The following is a 23,278-nucleotide window of genomic DNA, read 5'->3' on the forward strand; positions in this document are numbered from 1 at the left end:
CCATTGATTTTAGTGTTACCTACTGTTTTGCTGTGTGTTGCTTTTACTATGCTTAGTTTGGGCCTTGCATTTCTGATCTTTCCAGGGCTTTTGTCATGAAGGGGTGTTGAATTTTGTCAAATGATTTTTCTGCATGTAATGAAATGATGATGTGGTTCTTATCTTTGAGTTTGTTTATATAGTGGATTACATTGATGGATTTCTGTATATTAAACGATCCCTGCACCCCTGGGATGGAGCTACTTGATCATTATGGATGATCGTTTTGATATGTTCTTGGATTTGGATTGCAAAAATTTATTGTGTATTTGTCAGTCGATATTCATAAGGGAAATTGGTCTGAAGTTCTCTTTCTTTGTTGAGTCTTTGGTTTTGGTTTAAGAGTAGTTGTGGCTTTGTAGAAGAAAACTGATAGTGTCCTGTCTGTTTCTATTTTGTGGAATAGTATAGACAGTATTGGTATGATGTCTTCTATGAAGTCTGATAGAATTCTGCACTATTCTTTTAAATACTTTTTAAAAATTTATTTATTATCTTTATTTAACACTCTAGAATATGTCTGCCTCTGGGTCCACCCTCTGACTGTTCCAATCCCGTATCTCCCCCACTTCAACAAACTCCCTATTTCCACGAGGATTTCCCCACCGCCACCCCATCAGACTTCTTAAATCCTTGAGGTTTCCATTCTCTTGAGGGTTAGGTGCATATTCTCTGACTGAACACGGCCTGAGAAGTCCTCTGCTGTAGATGTGTTGGGAGCCCCATATCAGCTGGTATATGCTGCCTGGTTGGAGGTTCAGTTTATGAGAGCTCTCGGAGGTCCAGGTTAATTGAGACTGCTGGTCTTCCTAAAGGGTTGGCCTCATCCTCAGCCTCTTCTAGATTTCCCTAATTCAACCACAGGGGCTGGTAGCTTCTGTCCATATGTTGGATATGAATATCTACATCTTTCTCTTTCAGCTGCTTGTTGGGTCTTTCAGAGAGCATTCATATTAGGTCCATTTTTGTGAACACTCCATAGCCTCAGTAATACTGTCAGGCCTTGGGGCCTCTCCTTGAGCTGTATCCCAGTTTGGGACACTGATTTTAATAAATGAGGAAGTGGGAAAGTTTCTTGAACTCACTGGAAAAGGAGAAATTTCCTAAATAGAACTCTCATTGCTCATACTCTAAGATCAAGAATTGATAAACGGGACCTCGCAAAATTTGAAAGCTTCTGTAAGGCAAAGGACATAGTCAATAGGGAATATCAGCAGCCGACAGATTAAGGAAAATTATTTCACTAACTTGACCTCTGACAGAGGGCTAATATCCAAAATCCATAAAGAACTCAAAAAGCTAACCATCAAAGAACCAAACAACCCAATGAAAAAATGGGGTATTAAATATTTATAAAGTTACAGTTATTGAGAATGCATGTGTAAATGTTTGAGGTAACAAATATTTCAATTAAACACCCAGTTAAATATACAGTTAAACTTGGGCATGGTGGCTCATGCATATACTTCTCACCTTGGGAAGGTCAAACAGATAAGTAAATAGTTTGAGTTATGTAATGAGATGTTTAAGAATGAAGAAGAGCTTATTTTTGTTATTGTCCCTAGGATAAAGTTCATGTAAAAGACAAAGATCAGCACGTAGCTAATTAGTCAATTATGCAATATTGATTTAGCAGCCACATGATAAAAGCTCTATGCTTCCTGGCAGAGCTATGTCAATAAGGAGAAACTCAATGGATCTGGTCATGTTGCTGGTGCTCACTCTCACCTGTCTTATTCTCCTGTCAATCTGGAGACAGAGTTCTGGGAGAGGAAAGCTCCCCCCAGGCCCTATTCCTCTCCCAATTATTGGCAATATCTTTCAGCTAAATGTGAAGAACATTACCCAATCCTTAACCAGTGTAATATGCTTATGCTCTTCTTTTACCTTGCAAGGAAAGGTGAATATAACTCTTTTAAAAATTTCTTTTCATTTTGAGATTATAATTACATAATTATTATTTTGAGATCATAATATATTCCTCTTTCATTTTCTCTTTCCAAACCCTCCCATACACTCCTACTTTTCTTTTATACAATCCATGGCCATTCTTTTATTAATTGGTACATGCAAATAGGTATATTTATATACATATATTCATAACTATAACCTGTAAAGTCTGTATAATCTTATTTTCATTTACAATTTCAGGACTTGGCCAAATGGCCTTGTAATTGATTAATGATTGTAAAGTTAGAATCCTGTGAAGGTTCATTTCTATCCCCAGAGAAATTGAAGAAAAAACAATTTCTATGGTGAATTAGAGAACTTTGGGTCTTTACATATTAAAATAACATTTGGAAAATTGCAAAAGCTATGTACACTTCTTTTCTTTATTTTATTGCTGTTTCCATATTTTTGCTAAGTCTCTGGAAAAGGGCATATGACACCATCCACCAAATCATGCAGCATTTTAAAGATGTGTATTTATTATCTTTTGGTATTGAAGTTCCCTAAATAACTGATGTTTTATTAAAATAAAATATCCATAGATGAGGCAAAACACAGGAAATAAGAGAACTAAACATATTTGATACTATTCAAATTGACTTTTATTCTGTGCCTGGGACCATGAATGCCTCAGGGTGAAACTGTTCTCTTAGCAGATGCCCATGCTTTGTGCAGCTTTGGTACTACACAGTCTCCACACTTGTAGTAATGATAGAATTAACTTGGGGTCCTCACTATGGATTTTCTCTTTTATTCCTGAAGCTAAGCTGCACAGAAAAGTCCTTACAGGTGTTGCTGAAATCATCATCTGAGCATTGACACTTATTTTAGTATGAGCGAACATGGAATTAGATTGTCCAGGCATCAAGTCATAAAAAAAGAGTACTTTTAAATGTTGAGTACTTTTACATTTTTAAAACAATATTAGTTATTATTATTATTATTATTATTATTATTATTATTATTATGTTATTTACCTCCCCAATATTGACTATCATCCCCCTTGCATAGTTCTTCCTCATTCTCCTTCCACTTTGTTTCTGAGAAGGTGCCCCTTATTCATCCCCCTTCCCTGGTGTATAAAGTCTCTGTAGGATTAGGCACATCCTTTCCCACTGAAGCAAGACAAGGTAGTCCTCTCCTATATATGTGCCAGAAGCCTCAGTTCAGGGTTTGTATTCTCTTTAGTTTGTGATTTAGTCCCTGAAAACTCCCAGTGGCCCAGGTTAGTTAACACTCTTTGGCTTCTTATGGGATTGCTATTCCCTTATGTTCCTTCAATCTTCCCACTCTTCCTTACTCTTCCTACAGTCCAATTTTTGACTGTAAACATCTATATCTTTGTCAATCAGTTGCTCTTTGAGCCTCTCATAGGAAAGTCATGCTAAGTTCCTGTCTGCAAGCACAACATTGAATCAGTAACAGTTGCCAGGGTTTGGTGACTGCCCATGGAATGGATCTTTTATTCATGAGCAATTCAGTCCCAAAATGAATTTGGAAAACTTTTGCCTGAAGTACTTACTGAAACACAATCAAGAGACCTGCTGAATATTTTGATGCGGTACTTTGTTGTATTCTAAATATCAAGTGCCTGGGCCATTGTGACATCACTGAAAAGTGACAAGTACCTATTGGTTGCTTTTCAATTTCCAGTTCTCAAAAGTGTATGGTCCTGTATTTACTCTTTACTTTGGCATGAAGCCCACTGTGATATTGCATGGATATGAAGCAGTAAAAGAAGCCTTGATTGATCACGGGGAGGAGTTTGCTGAAAGAGGGAGCTTCCCAGTAGCTGAAAAAATTAATAAAGACCTTGGTAAGTATGCATTTTTATGGGTGAGCTGGGTAGCATTCACACTGAGGAAGAAGATAGACAGCAAAGGCCAGACTTGATCCTGGGGCTCAGACTATGCCTCTCTAGGGTTGTGTTTTCTCCAGTGCCCTCTTTCTTTCTGAGATCACATTGTAGTTTCTATTCCCATTTGTTTAGGAATTATTTTTAGCCATGGAAATAGATGGAAAGAAATAAGACGCTTTACACTCACGACTCTGCGGAATTTGGGCATGGGGAAAAGGAACATTGAGGATCGTGTTCAAGAGGAAGCACGGTGCCTTGTGGAGGAACATGAGGAAAACCAATGGTAAGTAAATTTTTGTGTTTTGAGTTTTCCATCCTGTTAGAGTACAAAGGATCAAAGGATCTACTGGCATTACTTTATCACAGCTTTTATTTTAATTTTCTAATGAGTTCCATTCTTAGCGCGAACATAACTTATTTATTGCTGATCATTTTAGTACAGAAGAGTTGATATTGATAATGGTGGTAGTGACATCATCTACATCTATATATCCCAAACCAGATGATATTTGTTTTCATTTTGTGGACCTACTTTCATCTCCCCAAATTCACTGATGTGGCAATGTGTCTTGAATGCTCGTTTTCATAGTCCTGGGTATTATGAGTCAAAATATAATTTCATTCTTTGGCTATGTAATAGAATTTCATCATGATTTGAAAAATTATCATAATTTCATTTTATTATGTTTTGTATGCTTTAAGAAATTACACATGACAGTACTAATCTTCAAACACAAAGAACTTAATAAAATGACATGTATAAGTAACCTTGAACTGTTTTCATTAACAACATCTCATTTTTGCTAAGTATATTACATATCTGTCTTCTGTTGTGTAAACCATTTCTCTCTGTATTCGCTGTTTTGGCTTAGGTGATGAACAGATCTTCAATTGCTATGTGAATGCTACTCACCCCTGAAATATCTTTCACAGAACAGTCAAGTTATCTGCTTAAATTATGAAGAAACTTGTCTTTAAGTACTTTCTCCAAAATAAAATGAAGACTGAAAATCATATTTTAGTGAAGTTTAAAATTTCTCCAGGATTTTACCTATTAACAAAGATAAAGTGCCCTCTTGGTATATTTTAATAACATATTGCAATTGTTTCACATTCCTCAGGCTCACCCTGTGACCCCACGTTTATCCTGGGCTGTGCTCCTTGCAATGTCATCTGCTCCATTATTTTCCAGAATCGTTTTGATTATAAAGATCAGGATTTTCTTAACTTGATGGAAAAACTCAATGAGAACATGAAGATTTTGAGCAGTCCCTGGACACAGGTGAGTAAAATTCATCTCCTCCTGAAAGCAAACTTGTGACTATTCTTTTTCTCAGGTCAAATTACAAGGGGACTAATAGTGATGTAATGATACACATGACCTGCCTAGAGTAGTATGGATAGGACCTCTGGAAGGGATGTCTACATCCTTTGCTTAACCAACAGATAAACAAAGCACAAATGCCAAGATGGCTCAAGCTACTTAGCTTCCTATGTGATGTTATTTTTAGTCATTGACTTTCAGAGAGCTTTTTCTACAAATTAATCCATTGATTTTTAGAAAGATATTCAGTCACTCATGAAAGAATATTCTTGCATTACTCACAAGTTCTTGTACTGCGAAAAGTTAAGACCTATACATTTCAGTATTTGGCATAAATGCTCAGTGTAGACAGAAAATAATCTGCTAAAGGAAACTTTGGATAATGATACAGGAAGCACTGAAACCATTGGAATATTTGCTGCTTTATTTTGGATCCTCTCTGACATGGGGACAAGAAGAAATGGTGGTATGAATGGTTGTATGGTGTGTAGGTCACTAATGTCGTGACAATCTTTCCATGTGAGGAATTAGCATCTCCTGCTCTCTTTCTATATAGTAGTTATGGACCACAGAGAAGTAAATAAAGGTGTATAATTTTTGTCAAAGCAGCTTTAGAGACCCACACAATTCTATGCTTTCACTTCATCTCAGAGATTGGCTGATTGAAAAGCTTTCTGCAGTAAATTATTTACCCTATTTTCTTAACATATACTGGCATCCAGAATGTATGGATTACATTACTTTATATCATATAATATTTAAACTTTGCAGGTAAAATTGAATTATTACTGAATGTGGAAAAATTCACTATGAACCAGAATTATATGAGCAGGATTTTCTTCCTCAATTCTTCTACTAGCATAGAGTTTATATATAATATTATTATACTAAAATGGAGCAACTCTTTTTCAAGGTGAACCTAAGCCATATATGTAATTATAAATCCCAATGAGAATTGCTAGATTATAGTATGTATGTATTTCTTTACTATCCCTTATGCATTTAATAAATCCTTGGTGTTTTTCCATGTAGTTTTGCAGTTTTTTCCCTGTTTTAATTGATTATTGTCCGGGAAGTCATACGACATTAGCTAAAAATGTGTATCATATTAGAAACTACCTTCTGAAGAAAATAAAAGAGCATCAAGAATCACTGGATGTTACAAATCCTCAGGACTTTATTGATTATTACCTAATTAAGTGGAAGCAGGTAAAGCATTGATATATATATTCATTCATTTCATTTTTCAAGTAAATTCACAGTCACTGAAAACTTATTTGCCAGAGCTTTGAAAAGCCTCGGTTCAGTGTCATTTGAAAACCAACTTGAATAGTTATTGAGCCATGAAAGTACAATATGGATTCAGGAACACATAAGGGGAATTGGTTAATCAGAACACATTGACAGTTATTTCACCACAAAAAGTAACATAACTGAGGAAAAAGACAACATGAAGTGCAGCAGAGATGTAAACCGACTCAAATCATGTGATAAAGTATAAGAAATTGGGAATAAATAAGCTTTGTATTTTTTTCCACTGCTTTTCCAAATTCATGCCATCATGGGATTTTCATTTATTATTTATTTAATATATTATGTAAGAAAACTATTCATATATAATTATCATTTTGTGCCTTAAGCATTTTCTGAAATAGGAAAGAGATTTTAATTTTATTTATTTCAATTTTTGGTTTTGTTTTATTCTTTAAATTTTTTTAAGGTTTTTTTCATTTTTATTAACTTGAGTATTTCTTATTTACGTTTCGATTGTTATTCCCCTTCCCGGTTTCTGGGCCAACATCCACCTAACCACTTCCCCTCCCCTTCTCTATGGGTGTTCCCCTCCCCATCCTCCCCCCATTACCACCCTCCCCCCAACAATCACGATCACTGGGGGTTCAGTCTTGGTAGGACCAAGGGCTTCCCATTCCACTGGTGCTCTTACTAGGCAATTCATTGGTACCTATGCAGTTGGAGTCCAGGATCAGTCCATGTATAATCTTTGGGTATTGGCTTAGTCCCTAGAAGCTCTGATTGGTTGGCATTGTTGTTCTTGTGGTCTCAAGCACCTTCAAGCTCTAAAATTCCTTTCTCTGATTCTTTCAACATGGGTTCCGTTCTCATTTCAGTGGTGTAATGATGGCATTCACCTATGTATTTGCTGTATTCTGGCTGTATCTCTCAGGAGATCTACATCCGGTTCCTGTCGGACTGCACTTCTTTGCTTCATCCATCTTATCTAGTTTGGTGGCTGTATATGTATGGACCACATGTAGGGCAGGCTCTCAATGAGTGTTCCTTCTGCCTCTGTTCTAAACTTTGCCTCCCTATTCCCTTCCAAGGGTATTCTTGTTCCCCTTTTAAAGAAGGAGTGAAGCATTCGCATTTTGGTCATCCTTGAGTTTCATGTGTTCTGTGCATCTAGGGTAATTTGAGCATTTGGGCTAATAGCCACTTATCAATGAGTCCATGTGTGTTTTAATGTGATTGGGTAACCTCACTCAGGAGAATATTTTCCAGTTCCATCCATTTGCCTATGAATTTCATAAAGTCACTGTTTTTTTGTTTAGTTTTTTTTTATTATTAACTTGCGTGTTTCTTATTTACATTTCGAGTGTTATTCCCTTTCCCGGTTTCCGGGCAAACATTTCCCCTAATCCCTCCCACTCCCCTCTGTATGGATGTTCATCTCCCCATCCTCCCCTCATTGCCGCCCTCCCCCCAACAATCTAGTTCACTGGGGGTTCAGTCTTAGCAGGACCCAGGGCTTCCCCTTCCACTGGTAATCTTACTGGGATATTCATTGCTCCCTATGTGGTCAGAGTCCAGAATCAGTCCATGTATAGTCTTTAGGAAGTGGCTTAGTCCCTGGAAGTTCTGGTTGCCTGGCATTCTTGTTCATAAGGGGTCTGGAGCCCTTTCGAGCTCTTCCAGTTTTTTTCTCTGATTCCTTCAATGGGGTCCTATTCTCAGTTCAGTGGTTTGCTGCTGGCATTCGCCTCTGTATTTGGTGTATTCTGGCTGTGTCTCTCAGGAGAGATATACATCCGGTTCCTGTCAGCCTGCCCTTCTTTATTTCATCCATTTTGTCTAATTGGATGGCTATATGTATGGGCCACATGTGGGGCAGGCTCTGAATGGGTGTCCTTTCTGAGTCTATTTTAATCTTTTCCTCTCTATTCCCTGCCAAGGGTATTCTAGTTCCCCTTTTAAAGAGGAGTGAAGCATTCACATTTTGATCATCCCTCTTGAGTTTCATTTGTTCTAGGCATCTAGGGTAATTCAAGCATTTGGGCTAATAGCCACTAATCAATGAGTACATACCATGTGTGTTTTTCTGTGATTGGGTTACCTCACTCAGGATGGTATTTTCCAGTTCCAAACATTTGCCTATGAATTTCATAAAGTCATTGTTTTTGATAGCTGAGTAATATACCATTGTGTAGATGTACCACATTTTCTGTATCCATTCCTCTGTTGAAGGGCATCTGGGTTCTTTCCAGCTTCTGGCTATTATAAATAAGGCTGCAATGAACATAGTGGAGCACATGTCTTTTTTATATGTTGGGGCATCATTTGGGTATATGCCCAAGAGAGGTATAGCTGGATCCTCAGGCAGTTCAATGTCCAATTTTCTGAGGAACCTCCAGACTGATTACCAGAATGGTTGTACCAGTCTGCAATCCCACCAACAATGGAGGAGTGTTCCTTTTTCTCTGCATCCTCACCAGCATTTGCTGTCACCTGAGTTTTTGTTCTTAGCCATTCTCACTGGTGTGAGGTGAAATCTCAGGGTTGTTTTGATTTGCATTTCCCTTATGACTAAAGATGTTGAACATTTCTTTAGGTGTTTCTCAGGTATTCGGCATTCCTCAGCTGTGAATTCTTTGTTTAGCTCTGAACCCCATTTTTTAAATAGGGTTATTTGTCTCCCTGCGGTCTAACTTGTTGAGTTCTTTGCATATTTTGGATATAAGGCCTCTATCTGTTGTAGGATTGGTAAATATCTTTTCCCAATCTGTTGATTGTCGTTTTGTCCTAACCACAGTGTCCTTTGCCTTACAGAAGCATTGCAGTTTTATGAGATCCCATTTGTCGATTCTTGATCTTAGAGCATAAGCCATTGATGTTTTGTTCAGGAAATTTTTTCCAGTGCCCATGTGTTCCAGACGCTTCCCTAGTTTTTCTTCTATTACTTTGAGTGTGTCTGGTTTGATGTGGAGGTCCTTGATCCACTTCGACTTAAGCTTTGTACAGGGTGATAAGCATGGATCGATCTGCATTCTTCTACATGTTGACCTCCAGTTGAACCAGCACCATTTGCTGAAAATGCTATCTTTTTTCCATTGGATGTTTTTGGATCCTTATCAAAAATCAAGTGCCCATAGGTGTGTGGGTTCATTTCTGGGTCTTCAATTCTGTTCCATTGGTCTATCTGTCTGTCTCTGTACCAATACCATGCAGTTCTTATCACTATTGCTCTGTAATACTGCTTGAGTTCAGGGATAGTGATTCCCCCTGAAGTCCTTTTATTGTTGAGGATAATTTTAGCTATCCTTTTGTTATTCCAGATGAATTTGCAAATTGTTCTGTCTAACTCTTTGAAGAATTGGATTGGTATTTTGATGGGGATTGCATTGAATCTGTAGATCGCTTTTGGTAAAGTGGCCATTTTTACTATATTAATCCGGCAAATCCATGAGCATGGGAGATCTTTCCATCTTCTGAGTTCTTCTTCAATTTCTTTCTTCAGAGTCTTGATGTTCTTATTGTACAGATCTTTTACTTGCTTGGTTAAAGTCACACCGAGGTACTTTGTATTATATGGGTCTATAATGAAGTGTGTCGTTTCCCTAATTTCTTTCTCGGCTTGTTTCTCTTTTGTGTAGAGGAAGGCTACTGATTTATTTGAGTTAATTTTATACCAAGCCACTTGGCTGAAGTTGTTTTTCAGCTTTAGTAGTGCTCTGGTGGAACTTTTGGGACCACTTAAATATGCTATCACATCATCTGCAAATAGTGATATTTTGACTTCTTCTTTTCCAATCTGTATCCCCTTGATCTCCATTTGTTTTCTGATTGCTCTGTCTAGAACTTCAAGAACTATATTGAATAAGTAGGGAGAGAGTGGGCAGCCTTGTCTAGTCCCTGATTTTAGTGGGATTGCTTCAAGTTTCTCTCCATTTAGTTTAATGTTAGCAACTAGTTTGCTGTATATGGCTTTTACTATGTTTAGGTATGGGCCTTGAATTCCTATTCTTTCCAGGACTTTTATCATGAAGGGGTGTTGAATTTTGTCAAATGCTTTCTCAGCATCTAATGAAATGATCATGTGGTTTTGTTCTTTGAGTTTGTTTATATAATAGAACACCTTAATTGTTTTCCATTATTAAACCATACCTGCATGCCTGGGATGAAGCCTACTTGATCATGGTGGATGATTGTTTTGATGTGCTCTTGGATTCAGTTTGCCAGAATTTTATTGAGTATTTTTGCATCGATATTCATAAGGGAAATTGGTCTGAAGTTCTCATTCTTTGTTTGGTCTTTGTGTGGTTTAGGTATAAGAGTAATTGTGGCTTCATAGAAGGAATTGGGTAGTGCTCCATCTGTTTCAACTTTGTGGAATAGTTTGGATAATATTGGTATGAGGTCTTCTATGAAGCTCTGATACAATTCTGCACTAAACCTGTCTGGACCTCGGCTCTTTTTGGTTGGGAGACCTTTAATGACTGCTTCTATTTTGTTAGGAATTATGGGATTGTTTAAATGGTTTATCTGTTCCTGATTTAACTTCGGTACCTGGTATCTGTCTAGGAACTTGTCCATTTCTTGCAGATTTTCAAGTTTTGTTGAATATAGGGTTTTATAGTAAGATCTGATGATTTTTTGAATTTCCTCTGAATCTGTAGTTATGACTCCCTTTTCATTTCTGACTTTGTTAATTTGGACACACTCTCTGTTTCCTCTCGTTAGTCTGGCTAAGGGTTTATCTATCTGGTTGATTTTCTCAAAGAACCAACTTTTGGTTCTGTTGATTCTTTGTATGGTCCTTTTTGTTTCTACTTGGTTGATTTCAGCTCTGTGTTTGATTATTTCCTGCCTTCTACTCCTCCTGGGTGTATTTGCTTCTTTTTGTTCTAGAGCTTTTAGGTGTGCTGTCAAGCTGGTGACATATGCTCTTTCCTGTTACTTTCTTTAGGCACTCAGACCTATGAGTTTTCCTCTTAGCACAGCTTTCATTTTGTCCCATAAGTTTGGGTATGTTGTACCTTCATTTTCATTAAATTCTAAAAATTCTTTAATTTCTTTCTTTATTTCTTCTTGACCAGGTTATCATTGAGTAGAGCATTGTTCAATTTCCACGTATATGTGGGCATTCTTCCCTTATTGTTATTGAAGACCAGTTTTGGGCCGTGGTGGTCCGATAGCACGTATGGGCTTATTTCTATCTTTCTGTCCCTGTTGAGGCCCGTTTTTTGACCAATTATATTGTCAATTTTGGAGAAAATACCCTGAGGTGCTGAGAAGAAGGTATATCCTTTTGCTTTAGGACAGAATGTACTATAAATATCTGTTAAGTCCATTTGGCTCATGGCTTCTCTTAGTCTGTCTATGTCTTTGTTTAATTTCTGTTGCCATGATCTGTCCATTGATGAGAGTGGGGTGTTGAAATCTCCTACTATTTTTGTGTGATGTGCAATATGTGTTTTGAGTTTTAGTAAGGTTTCTTTTACGTATGTAGGTGCCCTTGTATTTGGGGCATAGATATTTAGGATTGAGAGTTCATCTTGGTGCATTTTTCCTTTGATGAATATGAAGTGTTCTTCCTTATCTTTTTTGATGACTTTTAGTTGAAAATTGATTTTATTTGATATTAGAATGGCTACTCCAGTTTGCTTCTTCCAACCATTTGCTTGGAAAGTTGTTTTCCAGGCTTTCACTGTGAGGTAGTGTCTGTCTTTGTCTCTGAGGTGTGTTTCCTGTAGGCAGCAGAATGCAGGGACCTTGTTGTGTATCCAGTTAGTTAATCTATGTCTTTTTATTGGGGAGTTGAGGCCATTGATGTTGAGAGATACTAAGGAATAGTGATTATTTCTTCCTGTTACATTCGTATTTGGATATGAGGTTATGTTTGTGTGATTTTCTTCTCTTTGTTTTGTTGCCAAGACGATTAGTTTCTCAGTTTTTCTAGGGTATACCTTGCCTCCTTATTTTGGGCTTTACCACTTATTATCCTTTGTAAGGCTGGATTTGTAGAAAGATATTGTGTAAATTTGGTTTTGTCATTGAATATCTTGGTTTCTCCATCTATTTTTTATTGAGAGTTTTGCTGGATACGGTAACCTGTGCTGGCATTTGTGTTCTTTTAGGATCTGTATGACATCAGTCCAGGATCTTCTGGCCTTCATAGTGTCTGGTGAGAAGTCTGGTGTGATTCTGATTGGTCTGCCTTTATATGTTATTTGACCTTTTTCCCTTACAGCTTTTAATATTCTTTCTTTGTTTTGTGCATTTTGTGTTTTGACTATTATGTGATAGGAGTATTTTCTTTTCTGGTCCAATCTATTTGGAGTTCTGTAGTCTTCTTGTATGTTGATGGGCATCTCTTTCTTTAGGTTAGGGAAGTTTTCTTCTATGATTTTGTTGAAGATATTTACTGCTCCTTTGAGCTGGGAGTCTTCACTCCCTTTTATACCTATTATCCTTAGGTTTGATCTTCCCATTGTGTCCTCGATTTCCTGTATGTTTTGGACCAGTAGCTTTTTCCATTTTACGTTATCTTTGAACGTTGTGTCAATGATTTCTATGGAATCTTTTGCTCCTGAGATTCTCTCTTCTATCTCTTGTATTCTGTTTGTGGTGCTTTTATCTATGGCTCCTTGTCTCTTTGTTTGGTTTTCTATATCCAGTGTTGTTTCCCTTTGTGCTTTCTTTATTTCTTCTATTTCCGATTTTAATTCCTTCGCCTGTTTGATTGTGTTTTCCCGGAATTCTTTCAGGGATTTTTGTGATTCCTCTCTATATGCTTCTACTTGTTTATTTATGTTTTCCTCTGTTTCTCTAAGGGAGTTCTTCATGTCTTTCTTGAAGTCCTCCATCATCATGATCAAATGTGATTTTGAATCTAGATCTTGCTTTTCTGGTGTGTTTGGATATTCAGTGTTTGCTTTGGTGGGAGAATTGGGCTCCGATGATGCCAGGTAGTCTTGTTTTCTGTTACTTGTGTTCCTGTGCTTGCCTCTCACCGTCAGGTTTTCTCTGGTGTTACCTCGTTATGCCATTTCTGAGAGTGGCTAGACCGCCCTATGTGCCTGTGTGTCAGGAGTGTTGTAGACCTGTTTTCCTGTTTTCTTTCAGCCAGTTATGGGAACAGAGTGTTCTGCTTTTGGGCGTGTAGTCTTTCATGTCTACTGGTCTACAGCTGTTCCTGTGGCCTGTGTCCTGAGTCCACCAGGCAGGTTTCTTGGAGCAGAAAAGTTGGTCTTACTTGTGGTCCCCTGCCTCGAGTTGCTTGTTGGGGGCTGCTTTTGAGCTCTCTGTGAGGGCAGCAACCAGGAGGGCCTGCGCAGCCTTTTCCTCAGGCCCCGTGCACTGGGGTCACAGATGGCTTTAGGTGTTTTCCTCTGGAGTCAGAAATGTGACAGAATGTAGTCTCTTCTGGCTTCCCAGGCGCGTCTGCTCTTCTGAAAGTTTAGTTCTCCCTCCCATGGGATTTGGGTGCAGAGAACTGTTGACCAGTTACCTTCAGGTCCGGCTGGTGTCTGGACTGCAGGGAATCTGCCATTCGAGTGCCTCTATCTTCTGGTTCCCAGAGGCCGTATACAGTTTCCTCTTGTGCCAGGGATGTGGGCAGGAATGGACAGTATTCATGGTTTCTCCCACCCTGCAATCTCAGGAGTCCCCACCTGTCCAGGTTGTGAGCTCTCTCTCCCAAGGGGTTTGGGAGCATTGAACTCTGGGCAGGAATCAGTGGGGTTAGGGCTCCAGCTAAGAACCGGAAGTGTCCAGTCCCAGAGGAATTTTGCCTCTGTGTGTCCTGAGTCCACCAGGCATGCCGCTTGGAGCAGAAAAGTTGGTCTTACCTGTGGTCCCTCGGCTGAAGTTGCTCATGGGGGGCTGCTTTTGAGCTCTCTGTGAGGGCGGCAACCAGGAGGGCCTGTGCTGCCTTTTCCCGGGGCCCCTGTGCACCAGGATCCCAGATCGAATTTGGTGTTTTCCTCTGGAGTAAGAAATGTGGGCAGAGTATAATCTCTTCTGGCTTCCCATCCATGTCTGTCCCTCTGAAGGTTTAACTCTCCCTCCCAAGGGATTTGAGTTCAGGGAACTTTTGATCGGGTCCCTTCAGTTCTAGGCAGTGTCTGGACTGCAGGGGACTTCATTAATGTTTTTTACAGTCCAGTTTTTATCTCCCTCTCAGTCTGCCTTCTGATTGTTCTTCATCCTATATTTCAGCAGTGCCCCTGTCTCCAATAATTTGTCCCCAACAGTATCATGTCATTAGATATTCACTCACCCTGGAGCCTCAATGCTCTCAAGGGTTAGGTGTATCTTCTCTCCCTGAGGCTAGACCAGGTATTCCTCTCCTGTATATGCATTGGGGGCCTCAAATATGCTGGTGTATGCTGCCTTGTTGGTGGCACAAGGAAGACCTTGGGAGTCTAGGAAGACTGCTCGTCCTCCTATGGGGTTCCCCTCCTCCTCCTCACTTTTTTCCAACTTTTCCCTAATCGACCACAGGGTCCACAGCTTCTGTACTTCAGTATCCTGTAAGTATTTCCATCTGACTCTTTCAGCTGCTTCCTTAGCCTCTCAGACAGCAGCCATGCTAGGCTCCTGTTTGCAAATGCACCATAGTATCAGTAATAGTGTTAGGCCTTGGTGCTACCCTTGAGCTGGATCCCAATTTGGGCCTGTAACTGGACCTCCTTTCACTCAGTCTCTTCTCCATTTTTGTCCCTGCAGTTCTTTCAGACAGGAACAATTCTGGGTCAGAGTCTTTGACTGCGGGATGGCAACCCAATCCCTTCACTTGACATTCTGTCTTTCTACCTGAGGTGGACTCTACCTGTCCCCTCTCCAACTGTAGGGCATTTCCTTTTTTAAAATTTTTTACTTGTTCTTTTATTTATTTACATTTCAAATGTTATCCTCCTTCTCAGTTTACCCTATTCCCCTGTATGAGGTAACTTCCCCACCCACTGATTCACTCCCAACTCACTGCCTTAGCATTCCCCTACACTGGGATATCAACCCTTCATAGGACTAAGGGCCTCCCCTCCCATGAATGCCAGATAACTCTGTCCTCTGCTACATATGCAGCTGGAGCCCTGGGTCCTTCTATGTGCCTTCTTTCATTGGTGGTTTAGTCCCTGGGAGCTCTGGACTGTCTAGTTGGATGATATTGTTATTTTTACTATGGGCTTGCAACCCCCCTCAGTTACCTCAGTCCTTTCTCAAACTCCCATGTGTGTCAGTATATGGTGGTCTGTCATTCAGTCTCTTCTCCATTCTTTATCCTCTGTTCAATTTCCTGTTCTTCTGAACATCTCCCCTGTCTCCTTCCAAACCTGAGCCTGGCCCCCTGTTTTTCCTCTCCCCCTCCACTATTCCTTTCATGTTCCTCTAACACTAAACCTCCTGTGATTACTTTGCTCCCCTTTTTAAGTAGGACCGAAACATCCATACTTCAGTCTTCTTTCTTCTTGAGCTTCAATGGTCTCTGAGTTGTGTTGTTGGTATTCTGAGATTTTGTCCCAATATCCACTTGTCAATGAATACATACCCTGTGTGTTCTTTTGTGACTGTGTTAACTCACCCAGGATGATGTTTTCTAGTTCTGTGAATTTCATGAAATCATTATTTTTAATGGCTCTGTAGTACTCCATTGTGTAAATGTACCACATTTTCTGTATCAATTTTTCTGTTGAGGGACATTTGGGTTGTTTCCATTCTCTGGCTATTATAAATAAGGCTGCTATGATCATAGTGGAGCATGTGTCCTTGTTATATTGGAGCATCTTTCCGGTATATACCCATGAGTGTATAGCTGTGTCCTCAGGTAGTTCTATGTCCAATATTCTGAGGGCATTTCTTTTGGAGTCCCTCCCTTTTTGTCCTGAGAATCTCTCACCTCCCAGATCTCTGGTACATTCTAGAGGGTTCCCGTACAACCCATCTTCCAAGGTTGCCTGTTTCCATTTTTTTATTTGACCCTCAGGGCTTTAGTCCTGTTTTCCCCCAATACAAGATAATGTTTCTTCTTTTGCCACCTCAGCTTCTTTCCCAGACTGGTCTCTTCTTCCATCTGCTCTCCCGCCCACCATGATTGCTTTCTTCTCTCTGCCATGTGGATTGAAGCATGCTCAGTTGTGCCCTTTGGCTTGTTAGTTTCTTGAATTCTACGACTGTATCCTGGGAATTCTGTACTTTTTGGCTAATATGCATATATTAGTGAGTACATGCCATGCATGTCCTTTTGGGTCTGAGTTACCTCACTCAGGTTGCCATTGTTGTTAATAGGTAAATAATATTTCATTGTGCAAATGAACCATGTTTTCCTAACACATTCTTCCTTTGGGGGACATATGGGCTGTTTATAACTTCTGTTTGTCACACAGAAGGCCACTATGAACATAGGGGAAGACACACCCTGTGGCATGGTGGCACATCTTCTGCGGGTATGCTGGGTCTTCAGGTAGATATATTTCCAATTTTCTGAGGAACCTGCAAGTTTATTTCCAGAGTGGTTGTGCCAGTTTGCAATCCTACCATCAATGGAGGAAGGATCCTTTTCTCCACATCCTTGCCAACATGTGCTGACACCTGAATTATTTATTTTAGCCATTCTGATTGGTGTACTGTGGAATCTCAGGGCCATTTTGATTTGCATTTTTCTGATCACTGAGGACTTTGATCATTTCTTTAAGTGATTCTCAGGCATTCGAGATTCCTCTTTTTTGAATTCTCTGTTAAGTTTTATACCTCATTTTTGATTGTTTTTTGGGGTTTCTTTTTGTTTTTTTTTTTTGTTTTTGGTTTTTTAGTGGTTAGCTTTTGAGATTTTTTTTTTTTGTACTTTCAATACTAACCCCTATCAGATGTCAAGTTACTGAAGATTTTTTTCAATCTGTTGTATTTCAATTTGTCCTAATGACAATGTCCTTGTCTTACAGAACTTTTCAGTTTCATGAGGTCCCATTTATCAATTCTTTATTTTAGAGCCTGAGCCATTGTAGCCATTCTATTTAGGAAATAGTCTCCTGTGCACATGAGTTCCATGCTCTTTCCAAATTTCCATTTTGTTACATTGTACATTCAAAGTATCTTGTTTTAGGGTTGAGTTGCTTGACTCACTTGGACTTGAGCTTGTGTAATGTGACAAATATTGGTTATTTTTGTCTTCTTTGTCAAAGATCAAGTGTCTGTAAGTTTGTATTGGTACAGGGACAGAAACACTGGTCAACAGAATAGAATTCAAGACCCAGAAATAAAATTATAAACTTACAGACACTTGATCTTTGACAAAGAAGACAAAAAATATACAATGGAAAACAGACAACTCCTTCAAAAACTAGTGTTGGTCTAACTGGCAGACTGTATGTAGAAAAAAGAAAATAAAAATCAATATTTGTTGGGATATTACTGGGGATTGCATCGAATCTATTGATTGCTTTGGTAGTGTTATTTTGTTAATTCTACCAATTCATGATCATAGGAGATCTCTCCATTTTCTGAGATCTTCTTGATTTCTTTCTTGAGAGTTTGTTTGTTTACTTATTCATTCATTCATTCATTATTTATTTATTTATTTTTACACTCCAGATTTTATTCCCCTTGTGATCCACTCCCTGGGAGTTCTACATCCAATACCTGCTCCCTGCTTCCCGATACTCCCCACCCACCAGTTTCAAGAAAGATGTCACCATCGTACCCATCCCAACAGACCTTTAAACTTCCTAGGGCTTCCAGTCCCTTAAGGGTTTGATGCATCTTCTCTGACTTAACCCAGACCTGGGAGTCCTCTTCTGTATATGTGTTGGAGGTCTCATCTCAGTTGGTGTATGCTGCCTGGTTGGTGATTCAGTGTCTCATCTCAGGGTCCCAAGTTAATTGAGGCTGCTGGTCCTCTTACAGGGTTGCCCTCCTCTTTAGCTTCCTACAGCTCTTCCCTAATTCAACTGGAGGGTAAGCAGTTTTTTCATTGGTTGGGTACTCATATCAGCACCTGACTCTTTCAGCTGTTTGTTGGGTCTTTTGGAGAGAAGTCATGGTAGGTCCCTTTTTGTGAACACCCCATAGGGTCAGTAATGGTGTCAGGTCTTGGGCTTCCCCTTGAGCTGGACCCCAATTTGGGCCTGTCACTGGACTTTCTTTTCCTCAGGCTCTTCTCCATTTTCATCCTTGCATTGCTGTTAGACAGGAAGAATTATGGGTCAGAGTTTTGGCTGTGTGATAGCAACCCCATCTCTCATTTAATGACCTGTCTTTCTGCTGGTGGCGAATTCAATAATTTCCTTCTCCCCATGTGGGGCCTTTCATCTAGGGTATCTGCCCTCTCTGATTCCAGAGAGTCACTCACTTCCCATGTCTCTGGTACATTCTAGAGTGTCCTCCCAACCTCCTACCTCCTGAATTCACCTGTTTTGATTCTTTCTGCTGGCCTTCAGTGCTTCAGTTCTTTCACCCACACAATATAAGATTAAGCTACACTCTCCCCCAACACCTATCTCCTTTTCCCAACCTGTAGGATATCAATTTGTCTTATTGACTATGTCTGATGCCTTACAGAAGCTTTCCAGTTTCATGAGGTCCCATTTATCCATTCCTGAATTTAGTGCATGAGCCATCGGATTTCTCTTTAGGAAATTTCTGCCTGTGCCAATGAGTTCAAGGCCCTTTCCCCTCTTTATGTTCTATTAGATTCAGTGTATCTGGTTTTATATTGAGGTCTTCGAAACACTTGCACTTGAGCTTTGTGCATCGTGACAAATATGGGCCTATTTGTAATTTTTTACATACAGACATCCAGATAGAATGGCACCATTTAATGAAGATGCTTTCTTTTTTCCTTTGTATATTTTTGGCTTCTTTGTCAAAGATCAAATGTGCATAAGTGTGTCATTTATTTGCACATCACTTCACTGCATCATATCCTCTAATTCTTACAGCTTTTCTACCACTTCTTAGCAGGAATATGGGGTTAATAAAGGGCTGAGTACTCGGACTCTTATTTTTTGCACTTTTACAATACACACATCTCTGCATAGACTTCTAATCTGTAAACAGAAACTTATTGTACCTAAATTTATAACAGCCCAAGTTTGTGTACACACACACACACACACACACACACACACACACACAGAGTAGTTGAACATTATGACCATTAGCATTATAGCATTATAACATCAGTAAGCTGTAACCTCAGGTTTTTGGCTTCTCCATCCATGGGCTTTTAACCAGCAACACATTTCTGGGTACTAAATTCCTTGCTGCAGTCTTTAAAACTAATCCAAATGTAGTTAGGTATCTTGTAATGCTCATAGTTTTATTGTACCAGTGAATATCCAAGATGGTGATGTTATATGACCAGTGATATAGACCAGAGGTTCCAGATGCAAATTAGGGATAAGATTTGACCCTGGGTAAGGTCCACAGGTGAGGGAGGAGTTTCTCAATCTTTGGTAGTGGAAGCTATGGACCTGAGTGGAAGTATAAGCTATTCTGGACTAAGGCACACATAGAGTGGCAGTTGAACAACTCAGTACAAGTTGCATTGAGCCAGATAAATCTGAGTAACATAGAAAATGTGCACAATAGTAAAAATGTAGATGGGAAATTGAAAACTACCTAACCAAATTAAGCTAATGAGAAGTAAGTATAAGTCAGTCTTATTATCTTTACTGCTATCAATACTTTGTATTTAGCACTTATGAACAAGCAACCAGGGTCACAAATTAATTTTATTTGTAATAAAATGCCAAGACAAGGTAGTCACTTTATTATTTGTAGTATAGGACTACTAATTATATGGAATGTGTGCCTGCAAAACTGACATATGTATATGGGTGCATATGTGTATATGCACATGCATGTGTACAACTCTGTATATGAATATATGATCATATATACATATAACCTAACTGTGAAAGGTTAGCATCATTTAAAAGCTTCTCAGAAATGACTGTTTTGAGCTCAAATGCTGATCTCTGTGAACAGCAATATTTCGTGATCTGGAATGTAAACTGAGAAAGACATACTTCTTAAGAATATTTAGGAGAAAACCAATGAATATCCTATATATCATTTAAGTAATTTACGCACATGTATTACATTGGCAATGAAGTCAGAAGGCATAGTATGCAATCAACTTTTAGATTCTACATTTGCATCCAGACACACTGTTAAGTGGACTTAGAAAACTGTGTATGTAGAGCAGCACTTAGTTATTGTCTGCTATGTAGCATTTGGTAAGTAGAGAATATGTAGCAGAGGGTGGCATTGTCCAGCATCAATAGGAGGAAAAGCAATTGGTCCTTGGAAGTCTCCTGTCTTCAATGTGGGGTAATGTAAGAGTATAGAAGTTGGAGTGGGTAGGTGGGAGTGGGAGCATCTTCATAGAAGGAGAGAGACAGGGGAGGAGATTCTGGGAGAGGAGGGAAAGGGGATAACATTTGAAATGTAAATATATAAAGTGTCCAAGAAAATTTAAATGAAAATTAAAATAAATAATAGAAGTTTTTTTGTTGGATATTTTAAAATTTACATTTGAAATGTTATAGCCTTATCCAGTTTCCCACGCATAAACCCCCTATTCCATCTACCCCTTCCTCTGTTTCTGGGAGAGTGTTCCCCCAGCCTCCCACCCACCCCTACCCAACTCTCTGCCCTGACTTTCCCCTTCAATTGGGTACCAAGCCTTGGCAGGACCAAGGGCTTCTCCTCCAACCGGGGGCTGACAATGGCATACTCTGCTACATATGCACCTGGAGCAATGAGTATGTCCATGTATACTCTTTGGATGGTGGTTTAGTCCATGGAAGATTTGGTTTGTTGGTATTGTTCTTCTTATGGGGTTGCAAACCCATTCAGCTCCCTCAATACTTTCTCTAACTTATCCAATTGGGACCCTATTTTCAGTTCAATGGTTGTCTGCAAGCATCTGCCTCTGTATTTGTCATGATCTGGCAGAGTCTCTCAGAAGACAATTATATCAGGCTCCTTTCAGCATGTACTTCTTGGAATCAGCAATATTGTCTAGGTTTGGTGACTATATATGGGTTGAAACACCAAGTGCAGAGTCTCTGGATGGCCTTTCCTTCAGTCTGCGCTCCCAACTTTGTCTCCATATTTACTCTTATGAATATTTTTGTTCTACCTTCTAAGAAATACTGAAGCATCCACATTTTGGTTGTCCTTCTTGAGCTTCATATGGATAGTCAATAAGGTAATCTGAGCTTTTGGGCTAATATCCACTTATCAGTGAGTGCATACCACTTGTGATTTTTTTGTGTTTGGCTTACCACACTGAGGATGATATTTTCTAATTTCATCCATTTGTGTAAGAATTTCATTTTCATGAAGTCATTCTTTTTAATAGTTGAGTAGTATTCCATTGTGTAACTGTACCAAATTTTCTGTCTCCATTCCTTTCTTAAAGGACATCTGTGTTCTTTCCAGCTCCTGTCTATTATTAAGAAGGCTGCTATGACCATAGTGGAGCATGGGTCCTTGTTATACAGTGGAACATCTTTTGGGTATATGCTGAGGAGTGGTATAGCTGATTCCTCAGGTAGTCCTATGTCCAATTTTCTGAGGAAACTCCAGACTGATTTCCAGAGTGATTGTATCAGCTTTCAATCCCAGCAACAATGGAAAAGTATTCCTCTTTCTCCACATCCTTGCCAGCATCTGCTGTCACCTGAGTTTTTTATCTTATCCATTCTGACTGGTATGAGGTAGAATCTCAGAGTTGTTTTGATTTGCATTTCCCTGATGTCTAGGGATGTTCAACATTTCTTTAGGTACTTTTCAGCAATTCCATATTCCTCACTGAGAATTCTTTGTTTAGTTCTGTACCACATTTTTTAATAGGCTTATTGGAGGTAGGTGGGAAGGGGCTTTTGGTTGGTTGGGGAAACACCCTCATAGAAGAAGTGGAAGGGAAATGATCTAGGGGCTTATGGATTTCAATCCAGGAAAGGGGATAATATTTGAAATGTAAATAAAAATATCCTATTGAAAAAGCAGAAACAATAAATAATTATTATTAAGGAAATGAAACAATTTGGATTCTTCTACCTACTGACTGCCAGTTTAAAAACACCATATGTTGAAAATGCTGTCTTTTTTCCCATTGGATGTTTTTAGTTCCTATGTCAAAGATCAAATGACCATAGGTGTGTATGTTCATTTCAGTTTCTTCATTTCTATACCATTGATCTACCAGTCTGTCTCTGTCCCAATACCAAACAGATTTTATCACTATTACTCTGTAATACGTCTTGAGGTCAGGGACTGTGATTAACCCAGAAGTTCTTTTATTGTTGAGAATAGTTTTTGCTTCCCTGGATTTTTTTGTTATTCCAAATGAATTTGCAAGTTGCTCTTTCTAATTCTATGAAGAATTGAGTTGGAATTTTGATGGGAAATGCACTGAATTTGTAGATTGCTTTTGGCAAGATGGCCAATTTTACAATATTAATCCTGCCAATCCTTGAGCAGGGGAGATCTTTCCATCTTCTGAGGTCTTTCTTCAGAGACTTGAAGTTCTTGTCATACAGATCTTTTACTTCCTTGATGAGAGTTCCACAGAGTTATTTTATATTAATTGTGACTATTATGAAGGGCGTCATTTCCCTAATTTCTTTCTGAGCCTGATTTTCCTTTGTGTAGAGGTAGGCCACTCATTTGTTTGAGTTAGTTTTATATCCAGCCACTTTGCTGCCATTTATCACATTGAGGATTTCTCTGGTAGATCTTTTGGGGTTATTTAAATATACTGTCATATCATCTGCAAATAGTGATATTTTGAGTTCTTCCTTTCCAACTGTATCCTCTTTGCCTCATTTTGTTTTCCAATTGCTTTGGGTACAATTTGAGTA

The 23,278-nt window shown here is 39.0% G+C and overlaps 1 pseudogene across 1 annotated transcript in view; it reads left to right on the forward strand.

Moving 5' to 3' along the window:
- Positions 1-1,686: 1,686 nt before the first annotated feature.
- The window catches only part of Cyp2c6_v1-ps2 (cytochrome P450, family 2, subfamily C, polypeptide 6, variant 1, pseudogene 2), a 56,564-nt pseudogene continuing 34,972 nt past the window's right edge, over positions 1,687-23,278 (forward strand). The window contains exons 1-5 of the transcript XR_005499678.2: positions 1,687-1,900; positions 3,643-3,805; positions 3,980-4,130; positions 4,969-5,129; positions 6,204-6,380. The product of XR_005499678.2 is annotated as a cytochrome P450, family 2, subfamily C, polypeptide 6, variant 1, pseudogene 2 (transcript). The remainder of the gene's footprint in view (positions 1,901-3,642; positions 3,806-3,979; positions 4,131-4,968; positions 5,130-6,203; positions 6,381-23,278) is intronic.

This window comes from Rattus norvegicus, chromosome 1 (assembly GCF_036323735.1).
Source record: "Rattus norvegicus strain BN/NHsdMcwi chromosome 1, GRCr8, whole genome shotgun sequence".
In the NCBI taxonomy this organism is placed as follows: Eukaryota; Metazoa; Chordata; class Mammalia; order Rodentia; family Muridae; genus Rattus; species Rattus norvegicus.